At 49.5% G+C, this 13,671-nt stretch overlaps 1 pseudogene; it reads right to left on the bottom strand.

Moving 5' to 3' along the window:
• Nucleotides 1-6,044: 6,044 nt before the first annotated feature.
• Nucleotides 6,045-13,037, bottom strand: LOC134739282 (putative uncharacterized protein encoded by LINC00269; annotated as a pseudogene).
• Between the last annotated feature and the right edge of the window lie 634 nt (nt 13,038-13,671).

Genomic DNA, 13,671 nt, shown 5'->3' with positions numbered 1-13,671 from the left:
ACGGTGGCTCACACCTGTAATCCCAGCACTTTGGGAGGCTGAGGCAGGTGGATGGCCTGAGATCAGGAGTTCAAGACCACCCTGGGTAACATGGTGAAACCCCATCTCTACTAAAATACAAAAAATTAGCTGGGCATGGTGGTGTGCGCCTGTAGTCCCAGCTTCTTGGGAGGCTGAGGCATGAGAATAGCTTGAGCCTGAGCCCCGGAGGCGGAGGTCGCAGTGAGCTGACCACTGCATGCCACTGCACTTCAGCTTGGGCTACAGAGTGAGACTCCGTCTCATAAAACAAAAACACAAAAAAATTAATGTAATTTAGCATACCAACAGGATAAAGAAGAAAATCATATGATCATATCAATTGATGCAAGAAAAGCTTTCGACAAAAATCCAACACCCATTCATGATTAAAAAAAAAAAAAATGGCCAGGCACGGTGGCTCATGCCTGTAATCCCAGCACTTTGGGAGGCTGAGGCGGGCAGATCACAAGGTCAGGAGATCGAGACAATCCTGGCTAACACAGTGAAACCCCGTCTCTACTAAAAATACAAAAAAATTAGCCAGGTGCGGTGGCGGGTGCCTGTAGTCCCAGCTACTCGGGAGGCTGAGGCAGGAGAATGGCGTGAGCGCAGGAGGCGGAGCTTGCAGTGAGCCGAGATCACGCCACTGCACTCCAGCCTGGGTGACAGAGCGAGACTCCGTCTCAAAAAAAAAAAAAAAAAAAATTCCCAGCAAACTGAGAATAGAGAACTTCTTCAACTTGATAAAGAGCATCTACAAAGAAACGTACAGCTAATAATACCACACAACTTGATATGTTGGGTTTTCCTTTTCAGTCAGTTCCAAATACTTTCTGACTTCTCTTTTGACTTCTTTTTTGACCCGTGGATTATTTAGAAGTGTGTTATTTCGTTTTCAAGTTATTTGGGCATTTTCAGAGCTCTTTCTGTTATCAATTTCTAATTTAATTCCATTGTAAGAGCATACTTTGAACGACTTGAGTCCCTTTAAATGTACTGAGACTTGTTTAATGTCTCAGAATATTGTCTGTGTTGGTAAATATTCTGCGTGAACTTGAGAGGGATGTGTATTCTGCTGTTGTTGGGTAAAGTGTTTTATAAATGTCCATTGGATCGAGTTGGTTGATAATGTTGTTCAAATCTTCTATATACTTGCTGGTTTTCTGTCTATTCATTCTATCAATTTCTATTTATTTATTCAGAGGTGGGATCTCACTATGTTGTCCAGGCTAGACTCAAGTCCTGGGCTAAAGTGCTTCTCCTGCCACAGCCTCCTGAGTAGCTGGGACTACAGGTGATACACAGCTACCCCCAGCTATTCTGTCAATTCTGTCAATTATTGAAAGCAGGGTATTGACATCTTCAACTACGATTGTCAACTTTTCCATTTCTTTTTGGTGTTCTATAAGTTTTTGCTTCAAGTATTTTGAAGCTGTTATTAGGTACATAAATGCTTAGAATTGTTATGTCCTCTGGAATAACTGACCCCTTAATCATTATTAAATTAACCTCTTTATCCCTGGTAATATCTTCTGCTGTACAATCTACTTGGTCTGATATTAATAAGCCACGCTAGCTTTTTTTGGATTAGTGATAGTACGGTAGGTACGTCTTTTTCCATCCTTCTACTTTTAACCTATTTGTGTCTTTATATTTGAAGTGTGTTTCTTATAAACAGGATACTGAATCTTTTTTTAATCCAATCTGACAATCCCTGTCTTTAAATTTGGACATTTTCTTTTCTTTCCTTTTTTTTTTTTTTTAGAAAGGGTCTCACTCTGTCACCCAGGCTGGAGTGTAGTGGTGCGCAATTTTGGCTCACTGCAGCCTTCACTTCCTGGGCTCAAGTGATCCTCCTGCCTCAGCCTCCCCAGTAGCTGGGACTACAGGTGCACACCACCACACCTGGCTAAATAATTGTATCTTTTGTAGAGATAGGGTTTCACCATGTTGGCCAGGCCTAGACCATCTACTTTTTATTTTATTTTATTTTATTTTTTTTGAGACAGAGTCTCGCTCTGTCGCCCAGGCTGGAGTACAGTGGATCCACCGGCCTATGCCTCCCAAGGTTCTGGGATTACAGTCATGAGCCACCGCATCCAGCCTGAACTCATTGTATTTATTGTAGTTTCTTAAATAGATGGTGGAGTGTGTATGTGGAGAATCAGAAATACACTACTTTTAGGTTCTTTTTTTTGGGAGGGTGGGGAGTGGGGATAGGGTCTTGCTCTATTGCCCAGGCTGGAGTGCAGTGGCACAATCATCGCTCACTGCAGCCTTGACTTCCTGGGCTCAAGCGATCCCAAGTAGCTGGGACTACAGGCATGCACCACCATACCCAGCTAATTTTTTACATTTTTTTGTAGAGATGGGGTGTCACTGGTCTCAAACTTGTGGGCTCAAGCAATCTACCCTCCTCAGCCTCCCAAAGTGTTGGGATTACAGGCATAAGCCACCGCACCTGGCCAATCTTCTTATGCTTTATATTAAGTAGTATATTGGGCCGGGCACGGTGGCTCATGCCTGTAATTCCAGCACTTTGGGAGGCTGAGGCAGGCGGATCACAAGGTCAGGAGATCGAGACCATCCTGGCTAACACAGTGAAACCCTGTCTCTACTAAAAATACAAAAAATTAGCCAGGTGTGGTGGCGGGCACCTATAGTCCCAGCTACTGGGGAGGCTGAGACAGGAGAATGACATGAACCCAGGAGGTGGAGCTTGCAGTGGGCCGAGATTGCACCACTGCACTCCAGCTTGAGGGACAGAGCGAGACTCTGTCTAAAAAAATAAAAAAATAAAAAAAGTAGTATATTATCACTTAAAGGCAGATTGTGATTGGCAGGGCACAGTGGCTCACGCCTGTAATCCCAGCATTTTGGGAGTCCAAGGTGGGTGGATCACGAGGTCAGGAGTTCGAGACCAGCCTGACCAACATGGTGAAACCCTGTCTCTACTAAAAGTACAAAATTAGCCAGGTGTGGTAGTGCACACCTGTAACACCAACTACTCAAGAGGCTGAGGCAGGAGAATCGCTTGAAGCCGGGAGACAGAGGTTGCAGTTCACACCATTGCACTCCATCCTGGGTGACAGAGTGAGACTCTGTCTCAAAAAAAAAAAAAAAAAAAAAGAAGGTAGATTATGATTAATTGAAGTTGAACAGAAATACTTTTTTTTTTTTTTTTGAGATAGGGCCTCACTCTGTCACCCAGGCTGGAGTGCAGTGGTGCAATCTCGACTCACGCAAACTCCACCCCTCAGGCCCAGGTGATCCTCCCACCTCAACCTCCCAAGTAGCCTCCAAGCACCTGCACTACCACATCTGGCTAATTTTGTATTTTTTTGTAGAGATGGGGTTTTGTCATATTGCCCAGGCTGGTCTCAAATTCTTGGGCTTAGTTGACCTGCCCACCTCAGCCTCCCAAAGTGCTGGGATCGCAGGCGTGAGCTGCCACCCTGGCCTGGGAATTTTCTTTTTTCAATTTAAATTTGATTTAGAACTAAATAAAGCATTTACATGATGGCAAAGGCAAAACTGAAGAACAAGGGATATTAAAGAGGTCTGCTTCCATCTCCTCTATACTGTTACTGATTTTTTTCCTTGGCGTGGTCTTATTTTTTAGATTTTAGGTTCAAGAGATTCTCCTGCCTCAGCCTCCAGAGTAGCTGGGATTACAGGCGCATGCCACCATGCCTGGCTAATTTTTTGTATTTTTTTAGTAGACACGAAGTTTCACCATGTTGGCCAGGCTGGTCTTGAACTCCTGACCTCAGGTGATCCACCTGCCTCGGCCTCCCAAAGTGCTGGGATTACAGGCGTGAGCCACAGCACCTAGTCCCTCCTCCAGACTCTTAATATTGATGCTGCTCTTCTTCTATGACATCATGAGGTGGCAAAAGACACAGGTTCATTGTTAAGGGTCATGTCGACAGTCTGGTGACGAGGCTTATATGCTTAGATTTCCTGAGTATTTTGAGTTCCCCTGGTGTATACAGAAGGGTCTCCGTGGTCAGTAACTGATGCTTGCCATGCGCCGGCACCACGTTGAGTATTTTATAGATGTCTATGACTGTGTAACAGGGTGGGCACGGTGGCTCAAGCCTGTAATCCCAGCACTTTGGGAGGCCAAGGTGGGCAGATCTCTTGAGCTCAGGAGTTTGAGACCAGCTGGCCAACATGGTGAAACCCTGTCTCTCCTAAAAATACAAAAAAATTAGCCAGGCATGGTGGCGGATGCTTGTAATCCCAGCTACTTGGGAGGCCGAGGCACGAGAATTGCTTGAACCTGGGAGGTGGATGTTGCAGTGAGCTGAGATCGTGCCACTGCACTCCAGCCTGGGTGACAGAGTGAGACTCCATCTCAAAAAACAACAAAAAACGATGTCTATGACTGTGTAACAAATTAGCCCGAATCTCAGCTTAAGCAGTACATGTTTATCATCTCACAGTTTCCGTGGGTCAGGAGCCTGGGTGCAGCTTAGCAGGGTCCTCGGGCTGCTGTCTCTCACCAGGCTGCAGTGAAGGTGTCAGCCAGGGCTGCGGTCACCACGAGGCTGGACTGGGGAAAGAGCCACTTCCACCCTCACTCGTGTTGCCGGGTGCCTTTGGTTCTTTGCCACGGGGCCTCTCTCTAGGGCAGCTCTTGATATAGTATTAGGGTGAGCAAGTGAGCAGGAGAGAGTGGAGGAAAGAGTCAGAGACAGAGAGACCCAGAGAGCCCCAGTCTTGATCACCTAGTCTCAGAAGTAACCCTACCAGCTGTGCCCTGTCCTCTTGGGTGGAAGCAGGCAGTGAGTCCAGCCCACACACAGGGCAGGGGGTTCCACAAGGCTGTGAAGGTCAGGAGGCAGGGGATCTTGGAGAGCCGTTTTGGAAGCTGCCTAACACCGAGACGTTACCTCATTTCACAGCCCTAGCCGCCCCAGGAGGGAGGTGTTACCATCCCCACCTCACAGGTGAAGAAATTAAAGCACGGAGAGGGTGGGCATCTCCCCAGGACCCCAGAGCTAGCCAACTGTAGAGTTGGGAGTCCACCCAGCAGCCTGGCTCCAGGCCCCACTCTCAGCCCCAGCCTGAGAGGAGGAGGAGGAGTGGCAGGCGGCACTGGGGCCTGGGCGGGTGCAGCTGAGCCCTGCCACCTGCCAAAGCGTCACAGGATTCCCTAGGCCGTGCATCAGTTCAGGCAGAGGTGCCATGTCAGGACCACAGTTGACTTCCATGAAAACCAAAATCCAAACTTAAGCAGCGTCAAGATGACATTCGGAAAAGCAGTCTGAGAGCAGGGGCCCCATCTGCCTCGTTCAGCCCTGTCCACCCCGGCCAGGCAGGGCCTGGCCACAGAAGGTAAACATTCACTGGCAGCTAGTCAGGAGAGTCCCCAACCCTGTCCTAGGCAGCTCCAGAGCTGGATTTCTTTTTTCTTTTTCTTTTACTTTTTTTTTTTTTTTCTTGAGACAGGGTCTCACTCTGTTGCCCGGGCTGGAGTGCAATGGCACGATCATGGCTCACTGCAGCCTCCACCTCCCAAGCTAGAGCGATCCTTCCACTTGGGATCCTCAGCTTCCTGAGTAGCTGGGGCTACAGGCATGTGGCATCACACTCGGCTAATTTTTTAAGTTTTTTGTGGAGACGAGGTCTCACTATATTGCCTAGGCTAGACAGCTGGATTTCTAAAGCCCAGATCTGACCACATCTGTCCTTGCTCTACAATGGTGACTCCTCCCTGCCTAGGATCCAGTCTGAGCTCCGCCTGTCTGCCCCACCTCGTCACCCAGGTCCCCATCCTTGCCCGTTTTGTGCCTCCACTGCACCCCAGCTCGCCTTTACATCAGCCCCACTCTGTTTACTCTGCCTCCATGGCCACCAGTGGCCCCTTCAGCCCAGGGACTCTGTCTTATTCAGCTTTATGTTTCAGGGACTGGGGACCTGAGTGTGGAGCCTGAAGCTCCCATAGCATCTGTACAGAATGAGGAATGAAGGGAAGAGGGGCCTCTGCTACAGGGGATGGTGTGGGGAGCCACTGCTCATCCTCTGTACCTAGAAGAGGGAGGAGGGAGGAGGAGGGGGAGGAGGAGGAGGGGGAGGAGGAGGAGGCTTTGCTAAAGCTACCAGGCCATGAGGGGGCTGCAGTGAGGGGATCTAAATCTTGTCTGTTTTGTTTTTTGTTTTTTGTTTTTTGTTTTTTTTTTTGAGATGGAGTTTTGCTCTTGTTGCCCAGGCTGGAGTGCAATGGCATGATCTAGGCTCACTGCAACCTCTGCCTCCCAGGTTCAAGCGATTCTTCTGCCTCAGCCTCCTGAGTAGCTGGGATTACAGGTGCATGCCACCACACCCGGCTAATTTTTTTTAATTTTTAGTAGAGACAGGGTTTCATCATGTTGGCCAGGCTGGTCTCAAACTCCTGACCTCAAGTGATCCACCTGCCTCGGCCTCCCAAAATGCTGGGATTACAGGCGTGAGCCACCGTGCCAGCCCTAAATCCTGGGTTTTTCTTGAAATCTGGAAATCAGCTCTGGGGTAAGATGCCTGGAACCCTGGAAAGAAACACTGCAGATTATGAGTAATGACTCTAGAAATGCCCTCAGCACAGGTTCTGCTGTGTGCAAAAGCCACTGAACGCAAATATCTTGGAATCCCTCCGCTCCCCACTCAGATTATAGATCTCAAAATACCTGAGTCAGCTTAGCTCCAACTCAAGTCTGCATTTGTCTGTGACTTATGTTCAGGTCTAGATTTCCATCAGGAAGCATCAGTCGCCACCAGCAGCATCAAGGGTGCAGAGTCAGAGCTGATGATGTTTTCTGAAGGTCTAATTTCTGAGTTAATCCAAAAAGACGAAGCCCTGCACTTCCAGAGGTAACCTGCAGAGATGCAAGTATTGAAAAGTTTCTAGTTATTTATATTAAATTCTATTTGTTTATTTATTTAATTTATTTATTTAGAGACAGAGTCTCACTCTGCCGCCCAGGCTGGAGTGCAATGGTGCAAGCTCAGCTCACTGAAACCTCCACCTCTCGTGTTCAAGCAAGGGGTCACTCTGGCTTTCCCCATGGCAAAGAAACTTCCCATGGGCACCTGCACACACCCCAGGCCTCCTCCCTGCCAAGGCAGGGATTCCTGTGCCACCTGCTGGGGAGGGCAGCCCAGCAAATGAGCCAGCTGCATGGGTGGGAGTTGGTGACTGTTCTTCGTTTTCTGCAACGGTTCATTTTTTTGCATCAACTTGTTGGAGCCATGAGGTGCCCAGTATTTGGTTCAACATGATTCTGGGTCTGTCTGTGAAGGTGTTTCCAGAAGAGATAAGCATTTGCATCAGTAGACTGAGTAAAATGATGGCCCTCCCCAGTGTTGATGCTCTTCGTCCAATCCATCGAAAGCCTGATGAGAACAAAAGACAGAGTAAGCCCAGTGTGGTGACACATGCTGGTAGTCCCAATTACGCAGGAGGCAGGAGGATTGCTTGAACCCAGAAGTTTGAGACCAGCCTGGGCAACATGGTGAGACCTTATCTCTACAAAAAAATTTTTAAAAAATTAGCCAGGCGTGGCACACTCATAGTCCCAGCTACTCAGGAGGCTGAGGCAAGAGGATCATTTGAGCCCAGGAAATCGAGGCTACAGTGAGCCACGTTCACACCACTGCACCCTAGCCTGGACAGCGGGGCAAGAGCCTGTCTCAAAAAAAAAAAAAAAAAAAAAAAGAAAAAAAAAAAAAAAGGCCGGGTGAGGTGGCTCACTTCTGTAATCCCTGCACTTTGGGAGGCCAAGGCAGGTGGATCACCTGAGGTCAGGAGTTCAAGACCAGCCTGGCCAACATGGTGAAACCCCGTCTCTACTAAAAATACAAAGATTAGCTGGGTGTGGTGGCGGGCATCTGTAGTCCCAGCTACTCAGGAGGTTGAGGCAGGGAGAATTGCTTGAACCTGGGAGGTGGAGGTTGCAGTGAGAGTGTACCACTGCACTCCAGCCTGGGTGACAGAGTGAGACTCCATCTCAAAAAAAAAAAAAAAAAAAAAAAGAAAAGGAAAGGTAAGATAGAATTATTCGCTCTGTCTGCCTGACTGTGAGCTGAGCTGGGACACTGGTCTCCTCTCTTTGAGCTTGGACTCAGCCTGCAATGACACTGTTGGCTCTTCTGGTTTTCTTCTGCTTGGTGACCGCAGATCCTGGGACTTCTCAGCCTGAGCTGGGCCAGGGCTGCATTTAGGTAGAAGAAGGGCTCAGGGTAATTAGATGGGGCAGCTGGGACTCTCCAGCAGCAATTTTGGGGCAAGTCAAGCTAAGACAGCTCCTTGAGAATTGCTCTGCAGAGAACTGCCCAACCCCAGGCAGTAAGAGGTGAAGCTGCCACGCCTTTGCCTAATTCAGGAACAGTCTTTGCCTTTAGAAATTCCCTCTGCTGGGTTGGGCGCGGTGGCTCACACCTGTAATCCCAGCACGTTGGGAGGCCAAGGCAGGCGGATCACGAGGTCAGGAGATTGAGACCATCCTGGCTAACACGATGAAACCCTGTCTCTACTAAAAATACAAAAAAATTAGCCAGGCATGGTGGCGCATGCCTGTAGTCCCAGCTACTCGGGAGGCTGAGGCAGGAGAATGGTGTGAACCCAGGAGGCGGAGCTTGCAGTAAGCCAAGATCACACCGCTGCACTCCAGCCTGGGCGACAGAGCGATACTCCTTCTCAAAAAAAAAAGAAAGAAATTCCCTCTGCTGTTATGTTCAGGGTGGGATGGAAGTAAATATAATGTTTCATGCAAAGCAAAAAAATAGGATATAATACGGATTTTGGGCTGGACTGAGTGGCTCACACCTGTAATCTCAGCAATTTAGAAGGCCAATGTAGGAGGATTGGGTGAGCCTGGGAGTTTGAGACTAGCCTGGGCAACATAGTGAGACCCCATCTCTTAAAAAAAAACAAAAGAGGACTTTTTAAAAGTCTTACTTTGGCCATTACTGTTGATTCCCAATTATTCAGGATTCGATCATCCAGTTTGAGAATCATTGAAGCCTTTTCTAGGCTGTTTTGACTCATCTTTTCATTCTTTCACTAATCTTGGCATTTCCTAATATTAATGAAAATAAAAGGAAATGAGAGTGAAACAACAGGTTTACTTTCCTCTATTAGCTTCTGAGGGAAAAGGAACGGACAGGTTGGGCGACCAGCTGGCATTCGTCCTTTAGTCAGGTGACCTCGACATCCCCGCATTGCAGAAAGGACCCTGAGAGCTGACCTTGCCTGTGTGCGTCTCCCCAACGACACCTCTCAGCAAGTCTGACTTACAGACCACTAGAAACCTGATCGGGACCCAGAAACCCCACTCCCAGGTATTCGCCCAAGAGAAGTGAAAACTTCCATTCATACAAACACCTGTGCGTGAATGTTACAGGAGCTTATTCATAATCATCGAAACCTGGAAATCGCCCACATCCTTTACCTGGTGAATAGATAAATAGACCACAGTCCATCCAGACAGTGGAACACTTCTCAGCAATGAAAAGGAACCATACAACAATGTGGGTGAACCTCAAATCACGATGCTCAGCAAAAGCACCTGGACTCACACGATTCCACTTCCAGGACTCGCTGGAAAAGCAATGGGAGAACAGAGCAGTGGTTGCCAGGGGCAGCACGGGGAGTTCCGGGAGTGACGGGATGTTCCCTGTCTTGACGGTGGTCATGGTGCATTTGAACTATATACCAGAAGAAGTGAATTTTACTGTGTGTACATTTGAAAGTATTTTTTAACCATTAAAAAAGAAAAATCGAGGCTGGGCACAGTGGCTTATGCCTGTAATACCAGCACTTTGGGAGGCTGAGGCAGGCAGATCACCTGAGGTCAGGAGTTCGAGACCAGCCTGGCCAAGACGGTGAAACCCCATCTCTACTAAAAATACAAAAATTAGCTGGGTGCCATGGTGGGCGCCTGTAATCCCAGCTACTCAGGAGGCTGAGGCAGGAGAATCGCTTGAACCTCAGAGGTGGAGGCTGCAGTGAGCTGAGATTGTACCAGTGCACTCCAGCCTGTGCGACAAGAGTAAGACTATGTCTCAAAAAAAAAGTGACTTCAATTTTTCCTCCTCCTCCCCTTGGCTTGTAAAAGGGTTGATCCTGCGTGGCTTCAGAGTGTTTAAAATCGCTTACCTCCTCTTGAGGAGGTTCAACATTCTTTCTTTTTTTTTGAGACAGAGTCTTGCTCTGTCGCCCAGGCTGGAGTACAATGGCATGATCTCGGCTCACTGCCACCTCCACCTCCCAGGTTCAAGGGATTCTCTTGCCTCAGCCTCCCGAGTAGCTGGGATTACAGGTGTGCATCACCACACCCGGCCAATTTTTGTATTTTTGTTGCCCAGGCTGGTCTCAAACTCCTGGACTGAAACAATCCACCTGCCTCAGCCTCCTAAAGTGCTGAGATTACAGGTGTGAGCCACTGTGCCAGGCCTCAATATTCTTTCTAATAAGCTCACTTGGGTTCTTATTCAGTGTATTCCTTTTCCCAGGCTGCTGTAACAAAATAACATAAACTGGGTGGCTTAAGACAACAGAAATTGATTTCCTCCCAGTTCTGGAGGCGAGAAGTCCAACACCAAGGTGTCGGCAGGGCTGTGCTCCCTCTGAAGGTTCTAGGGAAGAATCCTCCCTCACTTCTTCCAGCGTCCAATGGCCACAGGCATCCCTTGGCTTGTAGCCTCACCACTGCCATCTCTGCCTCCATCTTCCTATCTATGGCCGTCTTTCCTCTGTGTCTCCTCTGCTTCTTCTTCTTCTTTTTTTTTTTTTTTTTTTTTTTTTTTTTTGAGACAGAGTCTCGCTCTGTCGCCCAGGCTGGAGTGCAGTGGCGCGATCTTGGCTCACTGCAAGCTCTGCCTCCCAGGTTCACGCCATTCTCCTGCCTCAGCCTCCCAAGTAGCTGGGACTACTGGCACCCGCCACCACGCCCGGCTAATTTTTTGTATTTTTTAGTAGAGACGGGGTTTCACTGTGTTAGCCAGGATGGTCTCAATCTCCCGACCTCATGATCTGCCCACCTCAGCCTCCCAGAGTGCTGGAATTACAGGTGTGAGCCACCACGCCTAGCCGTCTCCTCTCCTTCTTATAAGGACACCAGCTGTTGGACATAGGGCCCGCCCTAAGTCCAAGATTATTTTATCTTGAGTTGAAAGGACCTGATTACATCTGAAAAGACCTTGTTTCCAAATTCAGGTCACATTCACAGGAATGGAAGAGTCAGGGGGAGGGAGAGGTTAATACTTGAACATATCTCTTGGGGAGCACAATTCAACCCCTACATTCAGTAAGACTCTCTTAGAGAGGGCAGGGCAAGCTGGCCCTGTACTCCTTGGCCGTCCTCTGCTGTCACCCTCAGACCTCAGGCAGGGCGGCCCCTCACTCTCCCCCATCTCCTCTGTCCAGGTCTCTGAAGTCACCATTTCTCCATGCCCAGCTGTGGCCTGTGGAAGAGAGCTAGGGGGGTGAGCTGGAGCTGCTACTTAGCAGCAGAGTCACAAACTCACCGTTCCTAATGAAGCCCATCGCTTCTCCCTCCTCTTCCTCCCAGCAATGTCCCCAGTGGTGCCTGCGATGAAAGAAGCTGACCTAAGACATAGGAGGGAGGTGATTATGGGTTTAGAAAAGTCTTGACAAAAACATATCCTTTTATGATTGGGATGGTTCTGTCAGGCTCTGCTGGCCCAGCATCCTCCCCACAGCCCACCCCAGCCAGAGGGACAGACTCCTGATTTTCCTGTGGGGACTCCTGTCCTCTCAAGGTAATTTAGTTGAGCAGGATTGTCCCTACCCCCAGTTCCCTGTCCCTCTGTCTTCTTTCCACTGCAGGCCAGCCAGCAGAACCCTGCTTTTCTGCAGACCCTGAACAGGAGCTGCAGCCCCTCCCGGCCCTGTAGCCGCAACTGGCCCCATCTCTTGATTCTGCTTACCTGTCCGGCCCAGGCTGGAGCTACCCCACAGCTGCCAGGGCTGGGTCCTCCGGGCCACCTGACTATGAACCAGCAAGGTGAGCACAAAGCATGTCTCCCCCACCCCCTGTCTTGGGTCTGTAGGGACAATAAAATGCCCGCCAGTGAAAAGGGCACAGTGAGGCCGGGTGCTGTGGCTTGTGCCTGTAATCCCAGCACTTTGGGAGGCCAAGGCAGGCAGATCATTTGAGGTCAGGAGTTCGAGACCAGCCTGGCCAACATGGTGAAACACTGTCTCTACTAAAAATAACAAAAATTAGCCAGGCGTGGTGTCTTGCACCTGCAGTCCCAGCTCCTCAGGAGGCTGAGGCGGGAGAATCACTTGAACCCAGGAGGCAGAGGTTGCAGTGAGCCAAGGTCATGACACTGCACTCCAGCCTGGGCAACAGAGTGAGACTCCGTCTCAAAAAAAAAAAAAAAAAGAAAAGGGTGCAGTGCTGAGCCACGGATTTAAGATATCCTATTTCGGGAAAAACAAACAAGTCCAGATTCTCTTGGCTGTGGCTCCATGCTTTATATGTTTGCAGAATCAGAAGAGTGAGTGACAAAGGTTACAGGTGAGCCTGCAGGAGTAGACACCTTTGGGGGAGAGATTGGAGGAAATGATTAGCTTTTTCTGTATAGATTTTTGGATTATTTCACCTTGTGAACTCTGATATTTGCTCTGACGCCAGCCACCCTCACTGGGTCCTTGGTTCTGCCCTGTTCTGTTCCACCTCCTTCCTTGCCTGTGGGGTTTCCGGGTTTCCATCCTGAGCTCCGAGCCAGGGTCCAACCCAGCAACCTGCGGCCCTGAGGTCCGTACGTCCCCACGTGGGCACTCTTGACCTCCTAGGCTTCGCGGACCTGCAGGCCTCCTCGCCAGTGACTCATGAACTTGGCTGAGGCACAGCTTTTCAGATCCCGGGGGGGCCCCCTCTCTCTTCTCTCCCACGGGGTTCTTATGAAGCTCAAGGGAGAAAATGGTTGACAAACAGTTTTGCTAAACTAGGATCGGTTACCCAATGGGGAAGCTTATTACTGAAGACGCTGATGAGGAACATTCGAGCAGCGCCCCATCAATCTCCTCTGCTGTCAAGAAGGCTGGGGGAGGGGTGGTGGGACCCACGCCATCAGGAGCGGGATGCCACCGAGTTCTCAAAGACATTGTCCATCCTGGCACTTCCTGTCCGGCCTCCAGGGGGCACCAGATCTCCACCCAGTGTGTGACCACCCCCTCCCCACCAATCCCTCAGCGAGATTCTAGCAGAGGGAGAGAGCCAGGGGCCGTGGGGACCCAGGGGTGAGAAAGGGGCTGGCAGAGAGCAGGGAGTCCACCCAGGGTCAGGTTCAGGGCTGCATTGATGTGTGGCCAGGGTGCAACACAGAATTCTGCAAGATTCAGAACATCTCTCAATCACTACATTTTCAGAAAATGGATAAAAAGCTGATCAAACAGACGTTTGATGCCAGGATGAAGAGAAGCTGGATCTTGCACCATCGGGCTGGAGGCAAAGTGCGGGCTGGAGTTCCCCACAGCTGGAGCAGGAGTCCTCTGTCATCCATCAAGTCTGAAGCGGGAAATGCAAGAAGGATCATCGGCGCCTCCTCCCACGAGCCAGGCTGCTGAGAGCCTGGGGTGTGCAGTGGCGGGTTCAGGCCAGGGCAGCGGGACTCTGGGAGCTGGGCTTGCTGGTC

The sequence above is a fragment of the Pongo pygmaeus genome, chromosome 23 (genome assembly GCF_028885625.2).
Source record: "Pongo pygmaeus isolate AG05252 chromosome 23, NHGRI_mPonPyg2-v2.0_pri, whole genome shotgun sequence".
Classification (NCBI taxonomy): domain Eukaryota; kingdom Metazoa; phylum Chordata; class Mammalia; order Primates; family Hominidae; genus Pongo; species Pongo pygmaeus.
This window is presented reverse-complemented; position numbering and strand designations above follow the sequence as displayed.